At 41.2% G+C, this 25,194-nt stretch overlaps 1 protein-coding gene across 3 annotated transcripts in view; it reads right to left on the bottom strand.

Moving 5' to 3' along the window:
* Itprid1 (ITPR interacting domain containing 1) overlaps nucleotides 1-24,801 on the bottom strand; it is a 144,733-nt gene extending 119,932 nt beyond the window's left edge. The window contains exon 1 of one of the 3 annotated variants that reach the window (XM_076566851.1): nucleotides 24,628-24,801. The gene's annotated coding sequence lies outside the window, so the exon portion shown is untranslated. Of the gene's footprint in view, nucleotides 1-10,922; nucleotides 11,191-24,627 lie in introns of those variants that run through there. The other 2 variants (XM_076566853.1, XM_076566852.1) reach the window with 2 other exon arrangements.
* Nucleotides 24,802-25,194: the final 393 nt, after the last annotated feature.

Genomic DNA, 25,194 nt, shown 5'->3' with positions numbered 1-25,194 from the left:
TTCCTGTTGTTTTTAAAATATGATGGTCAACTAGGAATTTCCAACCTAACATATAATCTCTACAAAAGGTATGCAAGTAGCATCGTACTTGGTGAGAAATTTCTAGCTGCCTCACTAAGATCAGAAACAAGGTAAATATGCCTCTTCCTACATCCTTTTTCAATATTGTACTAGAAGTAAAATAGGTGGTTAGAACAAAACAGAGTCAGAAACATTTGCTACTGATCTTGAAGGAGGAAGGGACACTAGAAAAGGCAATGGTTGCCTTTTCAACAAAGGACACTAGAATAATAAGACTCCGCATGCAAAACAATGAATCTGGACACAGCTTTCACCATGCAGAGAAAAATGAAGTCAATATGAATCATAAGCCTAAATGTCACATGCAAAATAAAAAAATATAGAAAAATGTCTAAATGACACTAACAGCATAGTTTAGGAGAGAAAGAAGTTATAAGCTAGGTATTGTTGAAAATATATAAGCTTTCTGTGTAAAGGACATTGTTAAGAGAAAGAAAAGACAGACCAGGAGAAAATACATGAAAAAGACATTATCTCATAAAAGACTATCATCAATGAGCAACACCTGTTGAACCCTTATAACTAAATGAGTAGACTAAAAAAGTGACCAAAAGACCTTAAGTGATACCTCTTTAGGATATCAGGGAAGAGACACAGATGATAAATACACATTGGAAAAGATGCTCCATACCATACCTTGTCAAGGAAATACAGACCAGGTACACATACATGTAGATGTAACCAACCGTCTTATTAAATAAGAAACAGAGAACCAATGCAAAGAAGAAAGCCAAGATATCAGAGCTAAGAGCCTTACCCATCTGCTGCAGCTAGCCTCTTCAGCCAAGAGAGACCTACTTCCTGTGTGTTTGTCTTTATATAGACTTTCTGTTCTGCCTTCTCATTGGTTGCAAACCCAATTACATGACTGCCTCATCACTACCTATTTGTACAGACCTCCAGATATTCTATGGTTGATCTTGAGATTAAGGCATGTGTCTGTACAATGCTGGCTGTACCCTTGACCACACAGAGATCTACCTAGCTCTGCCTACCAAGTGCTGGGGTTAAAGGCATATGCCACGAACACCCAGGTCTGCTATGGCTTGCTATTAGCTCTGACCCCCAGGCAACTTTATTTATTAACATACAAATAAAATCACATTTCAGCACAAATAAAATATCACCACACACACACACACACACACACAAACACACACACCTATTAGAGTGGCCCAAACACTTCTGAACACTCATTTGACCTTGTATGGACATAGATGTAGAGTATCACGAATATTCATTCACTGCAGGCAGGAATAATAACTACTGTAACCACTTTGGAAGACAGTTTGGCAATTTCTTACATATGACCCAGCAATCACACTCGTTTTGTTTACCAAGTAGAGTTGGAAGCTTATACCCATATAAAAACTTTCACATGGGTGTTTATGGTACCTTTATTCATAACTGACAAAACTTGGGAAAAAACAGGATGTTCTTCCCTCGAGAGGTTGTAGGGTTTTTGTGTTGTTTTGTTTTTTACTCTTTGGGCTCTTTTGTCTGGCTATGTAGCTGGGTGGCTGGCCCCTGATGTCCTCCTCTCCTCCTTTTGCTCCTCGATCCTTTTTTCTTCCCAAATTTCTCCTATTTAGTCTCTCTGCCTGCCAGCCCTGCCTATCTCTTCCCTTGCCTTGACATTGGCCATTAAGCTCTTTATTAGACCAATCAGGTGTTTTTAGACAGGCAAAGTAACACAGCTTCACAGAGTCAAGCAAATGCAACATAAAAGAGTACAACACATCTTTGTATCACACATCTTAAATTAATATTACAGGTGAATTGAGAAATAGGCTATGGTTCATCCCAATAATAGATACAAACTACCAAGCCATGAAAAGATATCAGGTAGCCATAAATGCATATGTTTAAACAAGAACAAGTCTGCAAAGCCACATACTGCCTGAAAGTAAATGTATGGCTTTCTAGAAGGAGGAAAACTATGAATTCAGAAAAATAGCAATAATCATTAAGGGTTAGGGCAGAAGAACAGTGAATAAAGGAAGCACAGAGGATATTCTAGTTTAGTGAAATGTCTCTGGGTAAAGCAATGATGTTTTATTAAGTGATGTTGTGCATGTGTTTATGCTGTGGATATCGCTCTATATAAATAAAACACTAATGGCCAGTGACCAGACAGGAAGTATAGGTGGGACAAGGAGAGAGGAGAATTAGGGAAACAGGAAGAAGGAGGGAGAGACACTGTAGCCACCGCCAGGACAAGCAACATGTAAAGACGCCGGTAAGCCACCAGTCATGTGGCAAGGTATAGATTTATAGAAATGGGTTAATTTAAGCTATAAGAACAGTTAGCAAGAAGCCTGCCATGGCCATACAGTTTATAAGTAATATAAGCATCTGAGTGATTATTTTATACATGGATTGTGGGACTGTGGGGCTTGGTGGAACCTGGAAAGAAGCCCTCCAGCAACATGCTTATGCCCATAGAATAGACACAGGGACATGAGTAATAATGAAAAGTGTGGACCTTGGGTGATGATGCTTTCTAAATGTGGTTTCTTAATTGCCACAATATGTTGTCCTTTTGAGGGATGTTGACAATGAGGAAAGCTATAAATAGAGGGATAGGGATGTATGTGAATTCTACCTTCTTCTATTCTTAGTTGTGTAGCTAAATCTGCTTTTAAAAATAAAGCATGTATATTAAATATTACATACAATAAAATATTCTATATACAGTATCTATTCAAGGAGAATTGTATCATATTTCAATCCCATAGTTGATGATTATGATGACACCAATGATAAGGGACACACAGAAAACCAACAAAAACAAGACAAAACAACAGCAAAACCCTAAAGAAATGACTGGTAATTAGAAAAGATTAAGAATTAAGCATGCACTTGTGTCTAAATCCCTTTTCTATCTGTATTATTTGAAGAGGTATTATTAATTCCTCTGCCATCAATCTACCAACATCTTTCCTTTCTCATCTTGACCATAACCACTGAATCTTAAGGAACCAAGAGATGGGAGGAGATCTTACTCCTGGTAAATGATCATATAAGAGACTGTAAAGGCATCACCATGTTTTCCTTCAATGATTATATTCAGATATCAAAGCATGCCCTAGAGAAAATGCCCACATGAAGAAATAGGTTGCTGGTATGTTGTTGAGGAAATGCCTGCAGGAAGACAGGAGATTTGAATAACCTTAAGGTGCTTTCCAACTTTTAAATTCTGACCTCAAAGTCCCCATCTCTCATTTTATAGAAGCAATCTTAAGTGTAGGCTTGCTTCTTACCCTGATTTATGACTATGTTTTACCAGCTCAGCTACAGAGAAACTCACTAAAAGCAAAGGAAAGAGGACTGTCACAGTAAGCTCTAGTTACACCTGTTCTCCTAATTGAAATCCTTTTGCATTGCCCAGTATTTTCATAAGTTGCCATTAGAAGCTTCTGCCACCCAGTAACTCATGTCCCCATTCCCAATATTCCATGTTTTAATCTTTAATCTCTAACAGGGAATCCAAAGCAGCTTTCCCTTACTGTTGTTGACTATGAATGGCAAAACAACAGAAATTGTTATAGGTAGGAAACTAACTAAGGGTTTGTAGGCCCCTCGGGAAGAGAAGCCAAAGAGTACTGATAGCACTTTTTGGGTCTATGTGACATGCACGGAAGATACAGCTGTTAGACAAGATTTTGTCTGGAATAAGAGTCATGTGTATGAGAGAGAGGCAGATTTGAAGAGGCGACGGCAGTGAGGGGGCGATGTAGATGTCCCTACTGCTACCCAGGGCAAGTATCTGGCTCTGGGGTGCTGCCAAGGGCCATCACTTGGTCCATGACTCATGAAGGCAGAGAGGAGAGAGCCTTACAGAGTTGGCCCTGGCCCCCTCCAGCTGAAGCACTCAGGAGAGAGGGCCCTATACCTCACCTGGGCAGCACAATAGAGCTGACTCTGATGGTGTGAGAATGGGAGAGCAGGTCATGCCCCTTTCCTCTGCCATGTGGTAGTGTGGGCAAGAGAAAGATGTTCTCCCCTTGACAACAGCAGCAGGTGGGGGACCTCACCCAACCCCTCACCAGCTGCAGCACTCAGGGGAACAGGCCATCTGCCTCGCATGGGCAGCACAGTAGAGTTGACCCTGTAGACGGCGGTGTGGGTGAGCCAGCCCTGAGGGCGTGAGAGGGGCATAGCTGGTACCGCCTCCCTCATCTGCAATTTGTTGGTGGGGAAAGATGTCTTCCCTTCTTGCCCCTATAGCCTCCAGCTGGCAAAGGAGCTGACCCCTGTACCAGGTGCTTTCCCTGTACTAGGGAAAGCTGGTCTTACACCTCATCTGGGTAACACAGCAGAGCTGACCCTGTTGACAAGGGCACAGGTAAGCCAACCCTGAGAACACAAGTGTGGGAGACCTAACCCACCCCTTAACTGCCATATGGCTGTATGGGCAGAAGAGAGAGATGCCTCACCCCCTGCCCACCAACACCTGAGGCAGGTAGGAGAGCTAGCCCTGAGGTCAGAAGAGCAGGAGAGCTGTTCTTGCTCTCTATCAGCTGCAACATACAGGAGAGCAGGCCATGCACCTAGACTGAGTAGCACAATAGAGCCAACCAACCCTTTTGGCACTGGTGTGGGTGAGCATGAAAGAGCTGTCCTCATTACTCATCTGTCTCATGGCCACGTGGGCTGGGGAAAGATACGCCCATGCCCCACCCAGGGCTGCCCATCAACACCTGAGGCAAGTGGGAGAGCTGGCTCTGAGGTTATAAGAGCAAGAGAACTGTTCCTGCCCCTCATCAACTGAGCACTCTGGAGACCCCAACCTAATCGGAGGACATAAAATTGGGAGAAAGGGCCCTGCCCCTTGCTCATCAGTGCAAAGGGTGAATTAGCCAGGTCAATGCTGGAGAGTTCACCATGGTGGTGAAGACACCATAGAGCTGGTGGGCTGACCCAACCCTGCAACTACCCAAGCCTAGAACTAGGGTTATGTGTTGGTCCACCTCAACATCCACCCCATCTGTGATCTTCTGGGGCACAGGGGTGGGGTGGAGGTTGGTCCTGTGAACCCAGGGCTGCAGGATCTCTATGACACAGAGCAGCAACGGGATGTCCAGGAAGAGTCTGAGCGAGAGCCCAGTGTTGATGGTGCAGCAAAGACCAGTGGCCTCAAACCAGACAAATGATTCTTTGGCATGAATGTCTGCATGCAAAAATGTGTTGATAAAGGGGTTTACTGTGTGACTCACTGTATCACATTGCAGCTTCCATGAGGAGATTCTCTCTCTCTTCTCCCCATTCACTCCCCTACCCTCAACTTCTTCTCTTAAATTTTATTTTGTTTTATTGGGGGGGATGGGTGAGATTGGAAGAAATGATGTGGAGACATGATGTGAAAGACATAAAGACTAAATAAAATGAAAGTTAGAAAAATTTAAGGCTAGCTATTGGAAAAATGAAGATTATATTTGCTTATTTCAGCCACTTGAAGACAAAAACTAAAATGATGAAATGTCAACAGTTAAAAACAACAATCAATGTACAGTGGAGTCAGAAAGGGCAGTTAAAGAGACAGGAAATGCAAGCTGGGGTCATGTAGGCCTTATATATCTGTGAAAACACTACAAATATGTTACATTTACATAGGAAATGGTAGACAAACTCTAATGGAATGTTCTTAAAGTACAGCTGGTGGTACTTAGAGGAGAAAGATTTATGAAAAAAAAGAACAAGAGAGGCAGGCTAAAATGAAGAAAGATGTACCCTTGGAGAAATACTTTTAAAATACAGCTATATCAATATTAATTTAAAACAAAATTGAACTCCAGGTAAAAGGTATTAACTTGACAGATAAGCATCTCACCTTGTAAGATATAATTATGTGTTGCATAGCAACAGAGAGAATCTTAGAAAGCTTCATTAGGTGGCTTTTGCCTAGGTATGAGCAGCATAGAGCATACACATGCAAACTATGACAGCCATGACATCAGTACTGTGTCATTTTATGGGTCACTGGCATATATTCTCACCATTAGGCCAACATGCCATTGTATAACATGTGACTGTGTTCGTTTTACAGAGAGATAAATTATAGACATTTGTACCTAGTATATATCTTTTGAAAAAGTAAAGCAAGACAGAAGAGGTGATTAAAGTAGAAATTGGGACTGCAATTCATACTAAAAACTTCATATACATACATACACACTCATAAAAAGTAAAAGCTAAAATGGACTCAGAAGGAAACTCAAGGACAATTGTACTCGAGTTTGAGAAAAAGAAATCTAATCCCAACAGGGTAGAGATGAAGGCGCTCTGAGCAGTTTCTGGGAGTACATGGAAAAGGGAAGGGAGAGGCGGCCGTGATTTCGAGTTAATGGTCAAGAAAGGCAGTCAACCCAGCCCTTTACTTGCCTTCTCCCTGAGTAGCATTCCCTATCAAGAGAATGAACATCAGTACCTCCCCCCATGGCATATTATCAGTAAGCTATCAATCATGTACCAGTGCAGAATTAATCTAAAATTACGAAGAAGTGTCAGGTTAATGTTTAAAACAAACTATTTAGTAAATTATCTTGGAACAGGAAGATATTCATTTGGGAAACAATAACTATCTAAATCCCTACTCCGTACAGCTGGCCAAAATAAATTAGAGGTGAAATCATAAGGTAAGAGGTGACAGGCAGATGAGCAAAACTATGAGAAACACAGGAAAGTATTTCTATAACTTAGAGTAGAAAAGTCCTGCTTAATCAAGATAAAAATGAAAAACTGTTTAGAGCAAAAGATGGCTATACCAAAATATAAATGTTTATGAATAGCAGGATGCTGTGAGTGACAAGAAAGGCAACAGCAAAGAAGATGCATAAAATACAGATAATCAACCAGAGTCGAGGCCGGCGGGATGGATATGGACACAAAGATCAGGAGCTGCCACTGTTTCTGCTTTGTGGGTGTTTTCTATGCAAGTTAAAAGATCAGCTCTCCCAGAACCCCAGAAGTTTGGATCTGCTGTAGTATCTGCTATAATTCAATGCCCCAAGGAAAGACTCCCCACATTGCCCTAAGAAGGAGGCTGTGCTGGATAGTTTTGTTCTACCTTGACGCGTGCTAAAGTCATCTGAGAGGAGAAAAACCTCAATTAAGAAAATACCTCCATCTTATCTTGATGTACCCATGCATCTTGGTGCCTGGGGGCAGTCAGCTGACTCTTTGTCTTTCTAGGTGGCACTTTTAACAAGGCTGTTGATGGCCTGGCAGGGCATTCGCTAGCCTGTGGCCTTTTCCTCACTTAAAACAGGGACCCAACAGCATTTGGGAGTCAGCTAGTGCCAGCACTTGGCAATTTTTTTGGGCTTTTACCTTAAATGCCATAGATGACTCTCTTGCCTGTGGGGTCAGGAGCCTTGCTCTCCAGATGCTTAAGTTTTAGTTGGGGAGGTCTGGGGAACAAGAGATGGATTTTACTCCATGTCCTGAATTTTTTTTCTTCTGATGATTGATGGCTTAAGGACAGATTTTGGGAGATCTGTCAGTAGGCTGTAAGCTGATTTTTTGGTTTAAGAGCCATCCTGATTATTGTAAACTTATTTGTATGGATCTTAGCCGCTTCCAGACCCATCTGTGCTTCTCAAGGCAGTTTGAGAATGAGTGGGTGGAGTTAAGGTGAGTTAGGGCAAGTCATAGAAACCGCCCAAGCCCGCCCACTTAAGCCCGCCCACTGCCTGCAGAAGTGAGACAGAAAAGGTTGCGTGCGGCAGATGCAGAAGTAGGGAAGGAGAAGGGTTTAGATCTGTAGCAGAAAGCTTGGAGATAAAGTAACTCTTGGTTTTTTTTGTTTGTTTGTTTGTTTGGTTGTTTTTTTTTTTTTTTTTTTGATTTTTTGAGACAGGGTTTCTCTGTGTAGCTTTGCGCCTTTCCTGGGACTCACTTGGTAGCCCAGGCTGGGCCTCGAACTCACAGAGATCCACCTGCCTCTGCCTCCCGAGTGCTGGGATTAAAGGCGTGCGCCGCCGCCGCCGCCGCCGCCGCCGCCGCCACCGCCACCGCCCGGCAATAAAGTAACTCTTATTTGCCCATTTGCTGGCAGAAGTTCCTTCAACTCTGTTATGCGGCCAGGATGCCCCCCCCCCCCCATCCACCAATGTATCCACCCCTTTGTTCATGGCTGTAGCCAAGAAAAAAATAAAAAATTAAAGTAACAAAAAAAAAGAAAAAAGAAAAGAAAAGAAAATATCTCCAAAAGGTTGGGCTGTAGACAAGCCTGTAGGACATTTTCTTAATTAGTGATTGACATGGGAGGGTACAGTCCGTTTTGGGAGGGAGCTGCGCCTAGACTGGTGGTCCTGGATTCTAGAAGAAAGCAGGCTGAGCAAGTCATAAAGAGCAAGCCAGTAAGCAGCTCTTCTCCATGACCTCTGCAACAGCTTCTCCCTCCAGGTTCCTGTCCTTCCTGAGTTCCTGTCCTGACTTTCTTCAGTGATGAACAGTGTGATGTGGAAGTGTAAGCCAGATAAACTTTTTCCTTCGGAAGTTGCTTTGGTCATGGTGTTTTATCATAGCTGTAGTAACAGTAACTAAGACAGAGGCTATGACTGTGGAAGGCTCAAGAGAGTCATGCAGTCTCCCTGGGCTCAGACACGCAGAATCTGTTGGAAGACTCTTGATGGGGCAGGACAAATAAGAGAAAATGTCTCAAACTTTTCAAGGCACGTGTTGAGTAAGAGGTAGACGCCAGCCATATCCAGGTAAAGAGGCCCGAGAAATATCTCTGCTAATGAATAAAGGATGTTCCAGACTGGAAATGAAAATGTGACAGGCCACATAAACATCTCAAGTCCAAGTTTGGCTGAAGGAGGATTCACACCCTCTGCCCCAACCATCCAAAGCCAGTGGAGCTGAAACCAGAAGTAACAGCAAATCCTTAGTAGAGGAGGCAAACAGTACAACTCCTCACGGGCAGAGCAAATGGGAAGATTATCAGAGACTACAATAATTATAAGAAATATACTGACGTTCCCCTTTTCATGTTTGTTTTCCTTAAAGAAGCCAATTCCTAACTTCCATTGGAAAGCCTAATTGATAATACCCACAAAACAGTCCACAGTCTCTCTCTCTCTCTCTCTCTCTATCTCTCTCTCTCTCTCTCTCTCTCTCTCTCTCTCCCCCCACCTCCCCACCTCCTTCCCTCAGTCCTTCCCTCTCCCCCTCTCTTTCCCCATTTCTCCCTCTCCCTTTCCGTTCCCCTCCTCCCCTTTTTCCCTCCCTTCCCCCCATCTCTCCCCTCTCCATCTCTCCATATTTCTCATTATCCCTGGCTTTATTTCTCCCTCTCTCCAGCTTCAACAGTTGGGTGAACTTCCTGTAACCTCCAGACATACCTCCTGAATGTCTCCCATGATCAAGTCCCAGAAATGTTGGGATGTCTATGGGAGACATATAGGAAGTATTCTATATTGGCAAAGTAGATGCTAATTTTCTATGTATTATTTTATTATTTTTAAATATTTATCAACTTGTTTGGGTTAGTTCCACAATACACCTGGGACAACCTACTGACTAGTGAACTCAGTAAAATTCCCAATGTGCTTAAACCTTGTTCTGATATTTTGGGCAGTGTTTCCTAAGTTTTTTTTTGATATGCAAAACATATCTGTGCCCCACTCCCTTGGGCTCTTTAGAGTCCTAGAGGAGGTTGTTCTAAGGGGTGACTAGCCACACTGGGCAGCCAGGAGATGAGTGCAGGGAGTAGAGCACTCTAGCAGACATACATGCTTAACATCACAATCATTTGGAAACTGTTAAAAGGGAAGTATGCATGTCAACTGAGTGAGGCGAGAATCATTGAACTCTGAACTCTTCTGATCGCTTCGAGGTTTGCTTCCCATCATAATGTCTGAATTCCAATATGAAATCTTTCCCTGCATGTGGTACTAAGGCAATGATAAATGGGAGATTTTGCAGTAAAAATTTCATAATGAGATGATTATGTTTGTTTATTCCCTCACAGCCTTCTTCAGTTCCAACCTTTTAATCAAGTTGCCTGGTTCAGCAACTAAACGTAGTCAGTTACATTTGAAGTTCCGGTGGAAAACAAATAATCAAAATCCAAAGCACACAGTTTATAGCACTAGTGTGGCCAATGAATTATTTGGGACAGACTTCAACAAGTCAAACAATCAAATAAAAGTTGTAAATCTAAGAGTCAAATGTAGCTAAGGCTCCTTCATTTTATCTGGTAAACCTGTCCTGAAGGAACAGTCTCTCCTCTTTCAAGATTTTCACTTCCATAGCATGCTGTGTGCACATGCCCATGCATGTATAGAACACACACATACACACACACACACACACACACACACACACACACACACACACACACACACACACATATCCCACATGGCTCTAGTGCATTAAATTCACTCTTCATGTTTAATGAATTCATTGATTAGTTAAAAATGAAAATAATCAGTGAAAAAAAAAGACACAAAGACCCCAATAAGCAAAGAAGAGCTACCAAAGGAAGACAGCGTCATTTCTTAATCACTCCTGAATACACTTCTGGAAACAGTATTGAGTCCTTACTGCAACCTGATGAGTTTGAGCCTAGAGCCTAGAGCATTAGACCTTTCCATGTTAGTAGTGGCCACCCAGGCAGTGGGGCATGAAGGCATGCAGGCCTGGATCCATGACAATTGGACCACGTTACCTACTGCTAATAGCTTTCTTCCTGGGAGCCACCCTGTTCCACAGCTGCAGGTAAGGACTCTCAGAACAAACTCCAGCTTCCCTCTCATTCCAGCAGAAAGGAAATGAGAGGCGAGCTCTACCATCTCCCCACGGGCTGGGATAACATGGACTATGAGACTTACTTCAGCAGATAAAAGAGGCTCAGCAGCGAAGCAGGAGTCGAGCTTGCTGTAGTTGCTCTGGAATGGGGAGGTCTTGGTACTTTCTGTTTTCTGTCTTCACCATCACTAAGATGGAAAAATCCTGGTGACCAAAGTGACCCCAGTTTCTATCTGCTCCTATTTAAAAGCAGATCATTATGAAAGCCCAGAATGATCTGCTTGCCAAAAGTCATTGTCAAGTTCAAGATGAAAACCCACTATGATTCATTCCCTATCCCTTCCTCTCTACAAGAAAGAAAAACAGCAGAAAATACAAATGACTGGAGTTATTAGTCACAAATCCTGGGCTGTGAGGAAGAGTGTGGGAAATGATACAATGGGTCTGTTGTCTTTTTATTTCTATGAAACTGCCTGTTCCTTCAATGCCCTTTGACACGTTGGCTGTGGCACCTGGTCTGAATGCAGTGCTGGACAGCACTTTCCTGAGGAAGGCAAGCAACTTGTCTTCATTTGGTTACCATGGTTATGGTACTGCCTGTTACCAATCCAGTGATTTGCATTGCAAACCATCATTGGAAACAAGGACAGTGGGACTTGGTATTCAGGTCTGAGAGATTCAATACACAGAAACATCAACTGGAAAGTTCCAACGGAATTAAGTATAAACACACACACTGCTCCAGTTCTGGAAGAGTGACCTAACTAAGAGGCCATCCCAAGGGCTCCTACTGTCCATAGCACTTCAGTGTGTGTGTGATGCACTTAAGAAAGTTGAGGCGTTAACTGTCTAAAGGAAGAGATAAAGAAGTAAATCCAAAATAGTAATATAGTCGCTTAGAGTGTGAGGACACTGCCCAATTGGAAGTCTGCATGAAGCAGCCTGGGAATTCCATTTTCTAATGTTTGTCCTAAAAAGGAACAGGAGTCAGACAGGATGTGGCAGGAAGGGGTAAGATCTAAAATCAGATTCTCTCCAGTTCCTAGGAGCCCAGGGAAAGGTGCGAGAAACAGCAAGCCTGGCAGTAATGCCACACATTGAGAATTTTGGTTCAGTAGTCCCCAAACCATAGTGTGCACAGAAAGTCCTAATTCTTTGTAGCCTGGAGTGGGATTAACAGCATGAATTGGCCAGGTCTGTAAATCTACTCTAGCTAGCCCCATGACATTTCAAAACCCTTGTTTCTAGCTGTGTGCTTCTTCTCCTGGAGGGGTTCTCACCTGTGTCTTGACATTGTTCTTTTATGTCCACACCCTTGCCTCACAGGACACAGTTACATAATATCATGATTGAGCTGGGGAGCTGTGCTACTGGTCCCACTGCCACCTGGGAAAACCCTTCTGCTGAGGTCATTGGGATGGTGATGAGGGCTGAGCAGTGGTTAGTGCTCAAGACAGATCCTGGGCTGGGAGAAAAATTCACTTCCCTGTTACCTTCATCAGATGAAATTCTTTACAAAGACAAATTAAAGTGATGAGTGATTCTTCTTTTTCACAGAATGAGATCAAAAGAGCTTCAGAATAACCTGTTCCCATTTCAGTGGAAAATACAGCCACGAGATGACAGTTACTGCTGTCATTTATTGGTCACTTGTGCCAAGACCCACACTGGAAGCTTATGTCATTATCTTATTTGATTGGTGAAAGTTACTACTGCATAATTTTATAGATGAAGAAACTGAGGGTCCCATATGTTAAACAGTTTATCCCCAGTCACTCTGTGAGCTGTGGCCAAGCATACCTGACCCAAATCTGTTCTAGTTTGCTCTCTATTGATATGATAAAGACTGACCAAAAGTAGCTTGGGAAGAAAGAGTTTATTGGCTTACACTTCTGTACCATTGTCCATCATTGAGGGACATCAGACAGGAACTCAAGATAAGAACCTGGAGGCAGGAACTGAAGCAGAAACCATGGAGTAATGCAACCTACTGGCTCTCTCCCTTTGGCTTGCTCACATTGTTTTCTTGTAGCACCCAGGATTTACCTGCCATGGGTTGGTACTGCCCACAGTGGGCTGGACCCTTCTACATCAATCATTAATCAAGAAAAAGCCCCCTTTGATATTCCCACAGGCCAATCTGATGGGGGCAATCCCTCAATTGAGGTTCCCTCATCCTAGGGACTCTATTTTGTGTCATGTTGATAAAAACTAACCACATAAGCATAGTCTATTGAACTCCCAAATGCATAGTCAGAATCCAAATCTAGAGTGTGACAATAGCTGTAATACATGAAAATCTATTGCTCAATAAATATGAGGATATTTCCATTTTCCAAAAAATTTAAACAGGAATGACATCTAGGTAGGTCCTGGAGTTTTACATAAATCAATAGGGTTGGAGGAATGTGTTCCTTCCCTCCTTTTTCATGCAAATAGATGAAAACTTAAAATGATTTTAACAGTCCCAGTGAGACAGAAACTTACTTGAAAACACAATCTCCACGGACAATACAATTAAACAATGATTGGAACTGATTTATTGGTTAGCAAGCCACAAAAATAAAAGGAAGGCAATTTCTTTCTAACTAATCTTTAGAAGATAATATGGTAAATCTAGCTGCTAAGTGCCCATCATGAGACTGACTGGTCCCAAATAGCTCTGTTCCAGTAGATGGACTTGAAGATGATGTTTCATTTGTTAGGAAGACATTTAACAATGCTGTATATTGTTCTCCTTAGATTGTGATTTGGCACTTCACGCCTGCTCAGTAAATATTTTGTATTTATTCTCATCACAATAAGCTTTATAGTCAATTTAATTTTTTATAGTAAATCAAATGCTGCCTCCAGAAGAAGAGGGGAATAACTTCTTCATTCTTCATTTGACAATCCCAGAGCACTTACTACCTTGTGCCTGCTGTTATACCATTGAGTTTCAACTGGAACTGGTTTTCCCTCAAGAGGACTTTTGCCAGTGGCTGGAGAGCATTTTATTGTCACAATTGGAAGAATGATATTATCAGTGTCTAGAGGACAGAGGCAATGCACAGCAGAATGCTCCACGTAGACCTTCTGCACTGAACATCAAACACTCTGAGTTGAGCATCACTGAAGACAAGGCATGAGCCAGACCTTGAGTGGCAGTCTAGACAAAACAAGACACAGGCATCTCAAGACTTATAGCCACAGAGTTTAGCTTCAGTTCAGGCTCTGTCTAGCTGCAAGAGCTTAAGCAGGTCATAGTGTGAGCTTCAAACTCACTACTGAGCAGATATGATTTTATTGATGTCCCCAACATAAAATTATTTTAAGGATCAAAGCAATAACACATGAAGAATTGCTTCTAAGCTTGATGTAATCATTTTATGTAGTGTTAGACATATGATGATGCTTCTAAGCTTGATACAATCATTTTATATAGTGTTAGACATATGATGATCATGGCAATAGTGATTATGCAATGAATATGGATGCATAGTTATAGAGTTTGTTGAAGAATCTGGCTTTTAAATCTAAACCTGAATATTATTCACTTTTATTTCATCTCTATATAGTTTATCAAGTAGCATCTTTGGGCTAGTACTCTTAAAGGAGCTATGGGTATGAAAAATAATAGATACTTCCTGCATTAAGGCTCTTCTTGAGGAAAGGAGATAAAGTCATAAACAAATAGTTATAATAGTATGTAAAAGAAGCTAACAGGATATAGGCATAAAATTTTTTCAAAGCAAGTTGATTCAAGACATAAACAAAATTTATAGGCTGCATTATAACTAGCAACAAAAATTATTTCCTTTCTACCTTGCTATATTGATCCCCAAAGGGAAAAATACACATCCTTGTGACTTCAATTAAACACTCAGCAAAACAGATGAAAGGCAGTAAGAAAACTGAAATTGCTTTTTAACAATGGATTTGTTAAATCTTGCCTTATAGTTAAAGAACAAAACAAACAACATTCTAACCTTCAGCCCTGGAATGGAAACACTAGCCACAACTGAAAGTATGTTCATGTTCAGGTATTGTTTGTCACTGTAAATAAGGCATAAAATATCTCTGAGTGTAAATGAGTGTTTCAGGGAATGTTTTCTAGAACACTTCAGGTGCCTGGACAACATACTCATTTACTTTACTTGGCTCATAGAAAAGAGTTGCTCAATGAAAGTATGATAGATGGGATTAGATTGACTTCACCTGGTTCTATAGGAAGTGGGTACTAATTCCGCCCTCTTTACGATCAAACCCTCATGTCTGGTTGAAAAGCCCACTACCAAAAGTCCAGGGACATATCACATGGACAGAACGAGTATCTATAACTTCTAACACTTGGTCTTTGGTATGCAGCAGTATCAGGGTCATTGAATATCTGCTTCCATACTGGCATACTTCCTGCCCTGGTGTACTTCCTGCACTGGTGTACTTCCTGTACTACCTTTTGTCTTACTTCTTCCATGAATTCCCTGAGCTAGAGTATATTCAGCATGACTAATTATGTGGATCTTTGGCATTTTGATCCAAAGGGCTCTTCTGCGCTTCCAGAAGAACCAACAGCTTTACAACTAACACCTATGCCAACAAACCCCACATAATTAGTAGGCCAAACAAGACATGGTATGTTATCATCCCAGTATTTGGGAGGCTGAGGCAGAAGAATCTCAAATTTGAGGTTAGCCTAAGATACATATCCTGCCTATGATAGCTAAACTTGATTGTCAACTTGATGCACCTTGGAAGAAGAAACTTTAATTAAGGAATTGCCTCCATCAGACTGGCATATGGGGATGTCTATGGGGGTATTTTCTTGACTACTAATTGATCTAGGAGGTATCAACTCACTGGGTTCAGCACCATCCCTAGGTGGTAGGATTGGGATATACATTTGTGCACACACACAAGCTGATTAGATAGAGAGACGACTCAGTGGTTAAGAGTACATGCTGCTCTTGTAGAGGACCCAGGACTAGTTACCAGCATCCGCATGACAGCTTACAACTGTCTGTAACTCCAGTTACAGTGGATCCAGGACCTTTTTCTGATCTCTACAGGCACCAAGAATGCATGTGGTGCATTTACATACATGCAAGCAAAACATCATACACATAAAATAAAAATAAATAAGTCTTTAAAACAAAGCAAATCAAGCAAGCTAGAGGAAACAAACCAGTAAGCCACATTCCCCCAAGGAAGGCCTCTGCTTCAGTTCCAGACACTGAGTTCTTGCCCTGACTTCCTTCAGGTGTGGATTGTGACCTTCAGGTATGGATTTGCAAAATGAAATTAACCCTTTTTTCCCCAAGTTGCCTTTGGTCATGGTCTTTATCAGAGCAACAACAAAACTAGAATGTTATCCAAAAATAAATCATAAACACCTAAGTAAACAAATAAGGTTTCTTAAATCCTAATGAAGAATAGCTTGCAAGTGGATTTTCCAGATTAACCCTAAATGTGAACCTGGCCCAAAGCACTGAAGGTTCCTTATGGACTACCATTCAACCATTTGGGGCACCTTTACTGTAGTAGCCAGTTTTTTAGGGAGTCAGCTAGACATGTCTTTATGTGACATCTCTCTTTTGCCAGCATGTCAAAAGAATCAATTAGATTAATCTGAAACGGCAGAACAAAGCCTTGTGGTCTTTCCCAGGCATCAACCTCCCGGCCAAACCTATGCATTTCAATTCTGTGAGCAGGAGTCAACGTGTCAGAATTTCTCCTGATTACTGGAACCAGTCTGCTTCCTCTGAAGCCTTCCACAGCCTCAGGTAACGGAGTGTGAACGGCAAAGGGGAAGAACTAAACGTGAGCATCGAGAGAGTACAAGGTGCTTTGCTGAGTGCTTTAAAGACAACATTTCACTTTAAACTTCTGTTACCCCTAACTCTCCAAGACTTTCCATAGATAAGTAAGTTACATATTTAAATTAAAGGTAGTTCCCTATACAATGTAGGTGGCAGGATTTAAACACAAATGTTTTTCAGCTCCTAACTTCTTGTTTTTCTACTACGAAATTTCCCAGCAAAAGTGGTTTTAGTTAGGGTTTCTATTGCTGTGATAAGACACTATTACCAAAATCAATTTGGGGAGGAAAGGGTTTATTTGGTTAAATTTTCCACATTATAGTTCATCATCAAAGGGAGTCAGGGCAGGAATTCAAGGCAGGAGCCTGGAGGCAGGAACTGAAGCAGAGACCATGAATGAATACTCCTTACTGGTTTGTTCCCATGGCCCGCTCAGCAGGCTTTTTGATAACACCCAGGGCTACCAGTCCAAGGATGGTACCACCATGAGTGAGCTTAGCCTTCTACATCAATCATCAAATTAAGAAGATGCACCAGAAGCTTGCCCACAGGATACATCTTCCAAGGACAACCCATGGCCTCCTGTCATTTCCTGTCAGGAGCGGCTTCACTCATTGTGTGAGTTACAGATAAAATGAGAAATCTGAACTGGCATCTCTAGCGCTCTTTCTGGATCTAAGATTCAAGATTCTCTGCTTGTGTTGATGAACTGGGCAAAGTTTCACAAATGGGAACCTCTGGGAGATCTTGTGCCTTGTCCAACTTCTTTCACATCTCCTGGATGGTGATGAAAAATTTAGATTCAGGAAATGTATGCTCTGTGGGAATAGGTTCAGAAAGCCTTTTCCATAGTTCTAAATAATTGATTATGTGCAGTTAAATCTGCCCTTACTGTTTTACAAAGGCTTAAACAAACAAGAACAGCTCAAACATAGATTAAATGCGAGCATAACTGTGCCCTTTACCCTGTGCCCTTTACCCTTTACCTGTTCTGGCATTCTCTACACAGTGCAGAAAGCGTCCAGTGTAGTGTGCAAAATACTGACTGTCTGTAACTACAGCATCTTACTGTTTCTGTGAACCCTAAAATGAAGGAGGAATAGCAGGAGAGCCCAGTTTTTGATCCATGCATCTCAAACCCCATATAATGACCCGATTCTTCTATGTCTCACTCAGCAACTTACTTCAGCCATTCTACCCCTGTTTGCAACCTCAAGCTCACCTATAAGTCTATTTCAGTTTGTATTCACTTACTGTTGCTGAGATAAGAAATTAAGACAAGTTTAATTGCTTAAGAAAACATGAAATTATTTCATAGTTACAGAAGTCAGAACAAATTAGCATTCTGAGCTAAATCAATGCCTCAGAATGACTTTGTGGTAATTTGAATAAGAATGGTCCCAATCGGCTCACATATTTGAATGTTGAGACACTAGGGAGTAGAGCCCTTGAACAGAATTAGAAGGATTAAGAGGTGTGACCGCATTGGAAGAAATGGATCACTCTGGGGTAGGGTGTGTATGTGGGTGGCTTTGAAGTTTCAAAAGCTCATGCCAAGCCTAGAGTAGTCTCATCTATCTATCTATCTATCTATCTATCTATCTATCTATCTATCTATCTATCTATCATCTATCTATCTATATTTTTCTACTCTATCTCTCCAGAAGTAGCTCTCATCTACTACTCCAGCATCTGCTTACATGCTGCTGTATTTCCATCCATGATGATCATGGACTTGTAAGCAAGCCCCCAGTTAAATGTTTTCCTTTATAAGAATTGTTCTGGTCATGGTGTCTCTTCACAGCAATAGACCACTGACTAAGGCAGGTTGCATTCTTTGTTAGAAACTAGAGAGAAATGCAATTCCTTTTCTTTTCCAGTGTTGAGAAGCTGCCCACAACCAAAACCTGAAGAACAGCATCTTGAAGTTTTTCTCAGGCTATGATGTTAGTCTTGATAGCCAACTTGATGAGATTTAGAATCACTTAGGAGATACAACTTTAGATATGTCTGTGGGAGCATTTCTAGAAAGGAAAGGAAAGGAAAATATCTGTTCTCAAAGTTGGTGTCACCGTCCATTTACCAGCCCAGATATGAAAAGGTCTGAGTAAAGAACAACTCGTACCTCCCTGCCTTTGCTTCTCTACCTGCATTAGATGCTAACTTCTTCAGCCTTCTAGTCTGGATGTTCTTGCCTTTCAGTACTGGATTGTGATTGCTGAGACATCCTGCTTCATAAATTGAGAAGCTACTGGGTTACCTCCTTCCCCAGCATGAGGACATCCATTGCTGGCCTTCCAGCTCCTACATGAATCTCTCTCTCTCTCTCTCTCTCTCTCTCTCTCTCTCTCTCTCTCTCTCTCTCTCTCAAGAAAATGCCTTTATAAGATTGGGCTGTACAAAAAAACCTACAGGACATTTTCTTAACTAGGGATTGATGGGGAACGGCCCAGCTCACTGTGGGTGATGCCACTCCTAGGCTTGTGGTCCTGGGTTCTATAAGAAAGCAGGTTGAGCAAGCCACAAAGAGCAAGCCAGTAAGCAACACTCCTCCATGACCTCTGCATCAACTCCTGCCTCCAGGTTCCTGCCCTGACTTCCTTTGATGGTGACCTGTGATATGCAAGTGTGAACCAAAGAAACCCTTTCCTTTCCAGCTACTTTTGATCATGGTGCTTAGTCACAGCAGCACCACTGTTTGCACAGTTACCTCTGGGTTAGGTAACTTGGGTGCTAGACACCTTTTCCACAAGTCACCATTTTATTAGCTACATGTGTAAACAGACATGCAAGGCTCTAATCATGGATTTTTGAAAACATGAAGCTCTCAGGCAAATTTTGTTATCTCCCTCAATTGCATAAACTTCAATGAGACAGACTTAGATTCAAATCTTGGCCTCATCTATTTCCTGTGCCCCTTAAAGAAAGCTGCTTCTTTTCAAGGCATACAATCTTGGACACAGCTACAACTTTCTGTCCCCTTTATAAGACACTTCATGACCCCTGAGATTCCTGCGTGAGATCTGAACCATCTGAGATGTGTTATAGTCACAACTGAATTTGGTAGACTTAGAAAAATAAATACGAAAACGAGGAAGAGCATACTCATTGAGTATATTTTGGGTAGCTTTTCCAAAGGAGTGTCCATATATTATGTACTGTAGCAATTTTTTCTCTGAAAATATTTTAAATTTGATACTTCCCAGAATCAGTCTCTCTCTCTCTCTCTCTCTCTCTCAAAATAGTACCTAAATTTCTCCAATATGATGTTCAGGTGAAGGAATATTATGATCATTAAAATGGATGGAATATTATGAACATCAAAATATGATAGTCACACTATAAACCAACTTCACTGATGAATGCAGATGTAAATTTTCAAAAAATATTTGCAAATAGAATTTAAAAACACATTATGGAGTTTATGAACCATGATCAGTTTGGTTTCATTCCAAAGATTCAAGGATGGTCAACATATATAAATCAATAAATACAATATATTTTATAAATATACCCCACAACAGAAATCTCCATATCATCTCAATAGATACAGATAAGTCTCTTTTGATCAACATTTATTCCATTCATCTGAGCTTCTGGACTGTGGAACTATTTTCTGAATGATACACTTGGCTCTGCTACATTCAAGGCCCACATGAACACTAAAAATATTTTAACTAAAAGAATACTTGTGATATAAAATAAACCAAAAAAAAAAAAGATAACACCAGAGGCATTAACTTCAATGCAATAACAGGAGAAACACAGAAATCCAAGGCAACTTTAACTCCTCCAATAACTACCAATCTTCCAGTTCTGGCATCTGATGACTATAAGTTGGGTAAAATCTCAGTGTGGTGTTTTAAATAACAATGGTCCCCAAAGACTCATATATTTGAATGTTTGTTTCCCAGTTGGTGGACAGTTTAGGAGTGTTTAGGAGGTATGGGCCTGTTGGAGTAGGTGTGGCTTTGGTAGAGGAGGTGTGTCACTGGGGGTTGGCCTTTAGGTTTCAAAAGCTTACACTAGGCCCAATCCTGTTCTCTCTCTTCCTGGTCTGTGGATTAGGATGTAAGCTCTTACCTATTGGTCCAGCCCCACGACTGCCTGCCTGCTGCCATGCTTTCTGCCATGATGATCATGCATTAACTCTCTGAAGCTGTAAACAAGCTCCCAACTAAATGCTTCCTTTTGTAAATTGCCTGGGTCATGGTGTCTCTTCCCAGGAATAAAACAGTAACTAAGGCACCCAGACGGAGAACTCAAAGAATGATTTTAAATATGTTCAAAGAAATCAAAGAAAAAAATTAAAATCATTGCTGTGAACACAAGCTGAATGAAATAAGAAAGACTATGTAAAATATGAAAGATGAATTCAATAAAGAGATATGAAAAAGAACCTGAAATAATATACATGGAAAAATACAAGTTCAATAAAAAGCTCTGTGGAAAGTCCCTTACAAGAGACTAGACCAAAGAGAGGAGTACGCTTGAAGACAAGGTAGAGGAACAAAAACAACCGAGGGCAGGGATAAAATAATGAGATGACAGTGTGGATTCCAACATAGACACGACACTCTGAAAAGACTAAGCCCATGGATCACAGGTATGGAAGAAGGAGAATCTAAAGGCATAGAAACATTTTTAAAACATTCGTAACAAAAAATGTCCTAAAGTCAGGAAAAGATCTATGTTTTTGGTCCATTTGTCAAAAGATAGAAGGCTGTGGATGCATACATTCATCCCGGAGCATGTTTTTGTACAAGTGCATGAGGCATGTGCTACTGTCACTCTGTAGTATGAGATCAGCCTTCCGTCTTTTTACAAATAGGCCAAAAGCATACAATGGAAAAAAGACAGCCTCTTCAACAAATTCTGCTTAGAAAACTAAGGTGGACGAATGAAACCAGACCCCTAATATTCTGTACAAAACTCAACTTAAATAAACTAAAGACCTTCATGTAAGACCTGAAACTTTTAAACCTCTAGTAGAAGAAAAACCATAATAGAAATGCTTCAAAGTACTGACATAGGCAAGGAATTTCTGGTAAGTTCTCCAACAGCTCAGGAAATAACAAGAAGAGTTAATAGTACTATTGCATGCCACGCCAATACTTCTGCACAGCAAATTAAACCACTGACAGAGTGGAAAGACAGCCTATAGAATTGGGGAATCCTTATCAACTCTACATTGGGTAGTCAATTAACACCTAGAGTCTATAAAGGATTAAAAATGGGAAAAAAATTACTACAAGTCATCCAATTAATAAATGAGCAAATGAATTATTTCTTAAAAGAAGAAATATAGGGGCTGAGATGGGTCAGAGTTAGTGAAATACTTTGCCATACAAGCATGAGAATATGAGTTTTGAACCCTAGTTCCTTCATAAAAGCTAGGCTGGGAAGTGAATGTCTGAAATTCCAGCATGGTCAGAGAGACAAGGGTGAGAGGAGGGTCCTTGAACTCCACTAGCCAGCCAATCTAGCCAATTGGCAAGCCAAAGATTTAGTAAGAAACCTTGTCTTAAAAATAAGGTTGATAGCAACTAAAGAGGACATACTATGTCAACCTTTGTCCCTCCACACATGTGCAAACCCGTGTAGGCACTCACACTTGCATATGCAGATGAATGCAAACATTCACCATATATACACACACTCACACACAAGTATATACACCTGGCCAATAAATACATGAAAAAGTTTGACATACTTAACCATCAGGGAAATGTAAATTAAAGCATCATTGAAACTTTATATCACCCCAGTGAGAGTGGGTGTTATGAAGAAAATAGCAAGAGCTGGCAAAAATGCAGGAAAAGGGAGCTGTACATGGTGCTGGTAGGAATACAAATCATTAAAACCACCACGGTGATCAATATGGAGGCTCTTGAAAGCTGAGAATAGAAATGCCACATGGCAGAGCTATACCATCTGAGGGTGTATATCTGAAGGATTCTAAGTCAGCATACCACAGAGATACCTGCACATCCATGTTTATCACAACAGTATTCATAACCACCAAGCTATGGTACCAGACCAATGCATAACACATAAGTGGAGAAGGAACATGTGGCACATATGCACAAGAGCTTTTATTCAGCCATGAGGAGGAATGGAATTCTACTATTTGCAGGACAGAACTAGATATTGTCATGTGAAGCAAAATAAGTCAAACTCAGATAGACTAATTCTGCGTATTTTTCTCATATGCAGAATCTAGATTTAAATGTGTAGTGTGCGCGTGCGTGTGTGTGTGTGTGTGTGTGTGTGTGTGTGTGTGTGTGTGTGTGTAGAAAGTAGAAAAGAGAATATGAGAGAAAAAGAAGGAATCTTAAAGAAGAGGGAAGGGGGAACAAAATAGGGTAATAGTGAGAGTAAGGAAAAATATCACATTTTCTCCTGTATGCAAGCTTTATATTTTAATATATGCATATATGTGTATATATAAATAACATATGACTTGAAATTAGAAAAGGGACTATTTGGTGTGGAAGATGATTATTAGAGGGGTAAAAATGACAAGACATGAAATGTGCAAAGTACAACGGTATCTATGTAGCAAACAAGGAAACCCATCATTTTTTGCATTCTAAATTTGAAAATTAATAACAGATGAACGTGTGGTTTAGAAAGAAGGTGTTATCTCTAAGCTCTCAGCCCCTACATCGTACCCAGCTCTGTGTCCCCGATTCTCTGGAAAATGTCCAGGTTGCTGTGCGTGGCCTACTGTTCCTCACTGTATGCTCCTCCCTCCCTTTAACAGTACACTTTAATTTGTAATGTTTAATTGCAAATCAACGTTTAATTATGAATCTAGCAGCAAATGTCTGTTGAGAGTTATTCAAACTGCATAGCCTCTCAATTAACACAATGATTTCATCCACTCATACCACGAAATGGGTCAACTCACACCTTCCCTTCGCTCTGGGTGGTACTCGGTGTCTGTTCTCTAGGTCCTTGTCCTTCTCTCTTGTACGCTCCCTCTTCACATTGTTCCTTATGTAAGAAGTAAATCAGGCTGGCTCATGGTGAGCTTGTAAAAGAGCAGAGTGTAGGTAAAGCTAAGTGAATGTAATATTCCTTCTTGCCCTCATCCATGCAAAGCGTCTCAAAAGCTGCCATCAAACACTGTCCTTTGAGCGACTTCATTTCACCGCATTCTGTATGTTCAAGCACACACATGCTTAATTTTAGTGGCCATATAATAGTCCACTGCATCACCTCTCATTTTTACTGATGCTAGAGAAAGCAGAGAGTTTCCTTCACTGTGTTTATAACATTATGATTTTTTTTCATTATTGAGAAGCAATAAAAAGGTATCCCTACAATGGTTCTCTATAAAAACAAAACAAAACAAAAACTTGTCTCTGAATTCCTCACTCCACATTCTTGACTATTCCTCGGTAATGGAGACACACACACACACACACACACACACACACACACACACACACACACACACACACAAGTATGTTCTACTGTTTGGTTGGAACATTCAACTTCATTAATGTATAACAGGTGTTTCATTAATTAACAATCCATATCTGTTAAAGATGCATTAAAATATCATTCTAAAAATTGTTCTAGAATGACATGCTCACACACAAACACCACCAGTTGGAACCTAGAAATTGAGCTTTTTCTCATGTGGTGTGTGTGTCTGTCTGTCTGTCTGTGTGTCTGTCTGTCCTATCTTTGGCTCCTCTGACACTCCCTCCATTCACCTGTGAATTCTTAGTTCCTATAACTCTAATTACTGTTTCTCCCAGTGAACTCTTCAACACCCTCAGCACCCACAACATCGATGCCCTGTTTGTTTCTAGCAACCCTGGTTTGGTCAATTTCGCCTGCATTCCATGTCAGCCTGTTATTCAGGTTACAGTCCCAAGAGTCACCACAATAGGTGGAGGGTAACAAGAGAACTCAGGTAGCCACAAGAACATGTCGGGTACTTTGGCTCACACACAAAGTTGGCAAACAGTCTTACCTTCCCAGCTGGAGTAGAGTTCTGGGGACAAGCAATGTTTCTCCAAAGCCACTGCTCACCAGGGTTCCCTCCACAGCTGCTTACAAGTCCCCCAAAAGTTGTGTACCCGTCCCCCAGCTGCTCACCCCCCACCTTCCCCAGCCCTATCCACCTGCCACAAGCTCTACTCCGAAACCGTCTGAAAGTCACAGTCAGGGAAGTGCCTAGAGGAAGCAGTACAGCATTTGACTAATCCTGCATGATATTTTCATATTCCACGCCCATTTGTTCTAAGGAAAATCTTGTTTTCCTGAGCCAACAGGGACACTCAAAAGAGGGGACCTGGGCAGCACACTCACCTCAGAAGTGAATCAATCAAACTGGAGGAGGCTCTTGGCATCTATGTGCCCTGAAGATGCCCTGAGCTCTACTTTATGCTGGACCCAACATTGGGAAAGTGAATATGAAGATAAACAAATCACTCTTCTCCCCCAAGGAGCCTGCACATTGGGGTACCAGAAATGCAGATTAGCTGTGAGAGCTCACTTAGAAATGTTGAGGCCCAGATCCAGAGGGGATGAATTTATA

The sequence above is a fragment of the Peromyscus maniculatus genome, chromosome 3, assembly GCF_049852395.1.
Source record: "Peromyscus maniculatus bairdii isolate BWxNUB_F1_BW_parent chromosome 3, HU_Pman_BW_mat_3.1, whole genome shotgun sequence".
NCBI lineage: Eukaryota > Metazoa > Chordata > Mammalia > Rodentia > Cricetidae > Peromyscus > Peromyscus maniculatus.
The sequence above is the reverse complement of the archived record's forward strand: the minus strand, read 5'-3'. Positions and strand labels throughout refer to the sequence as shown.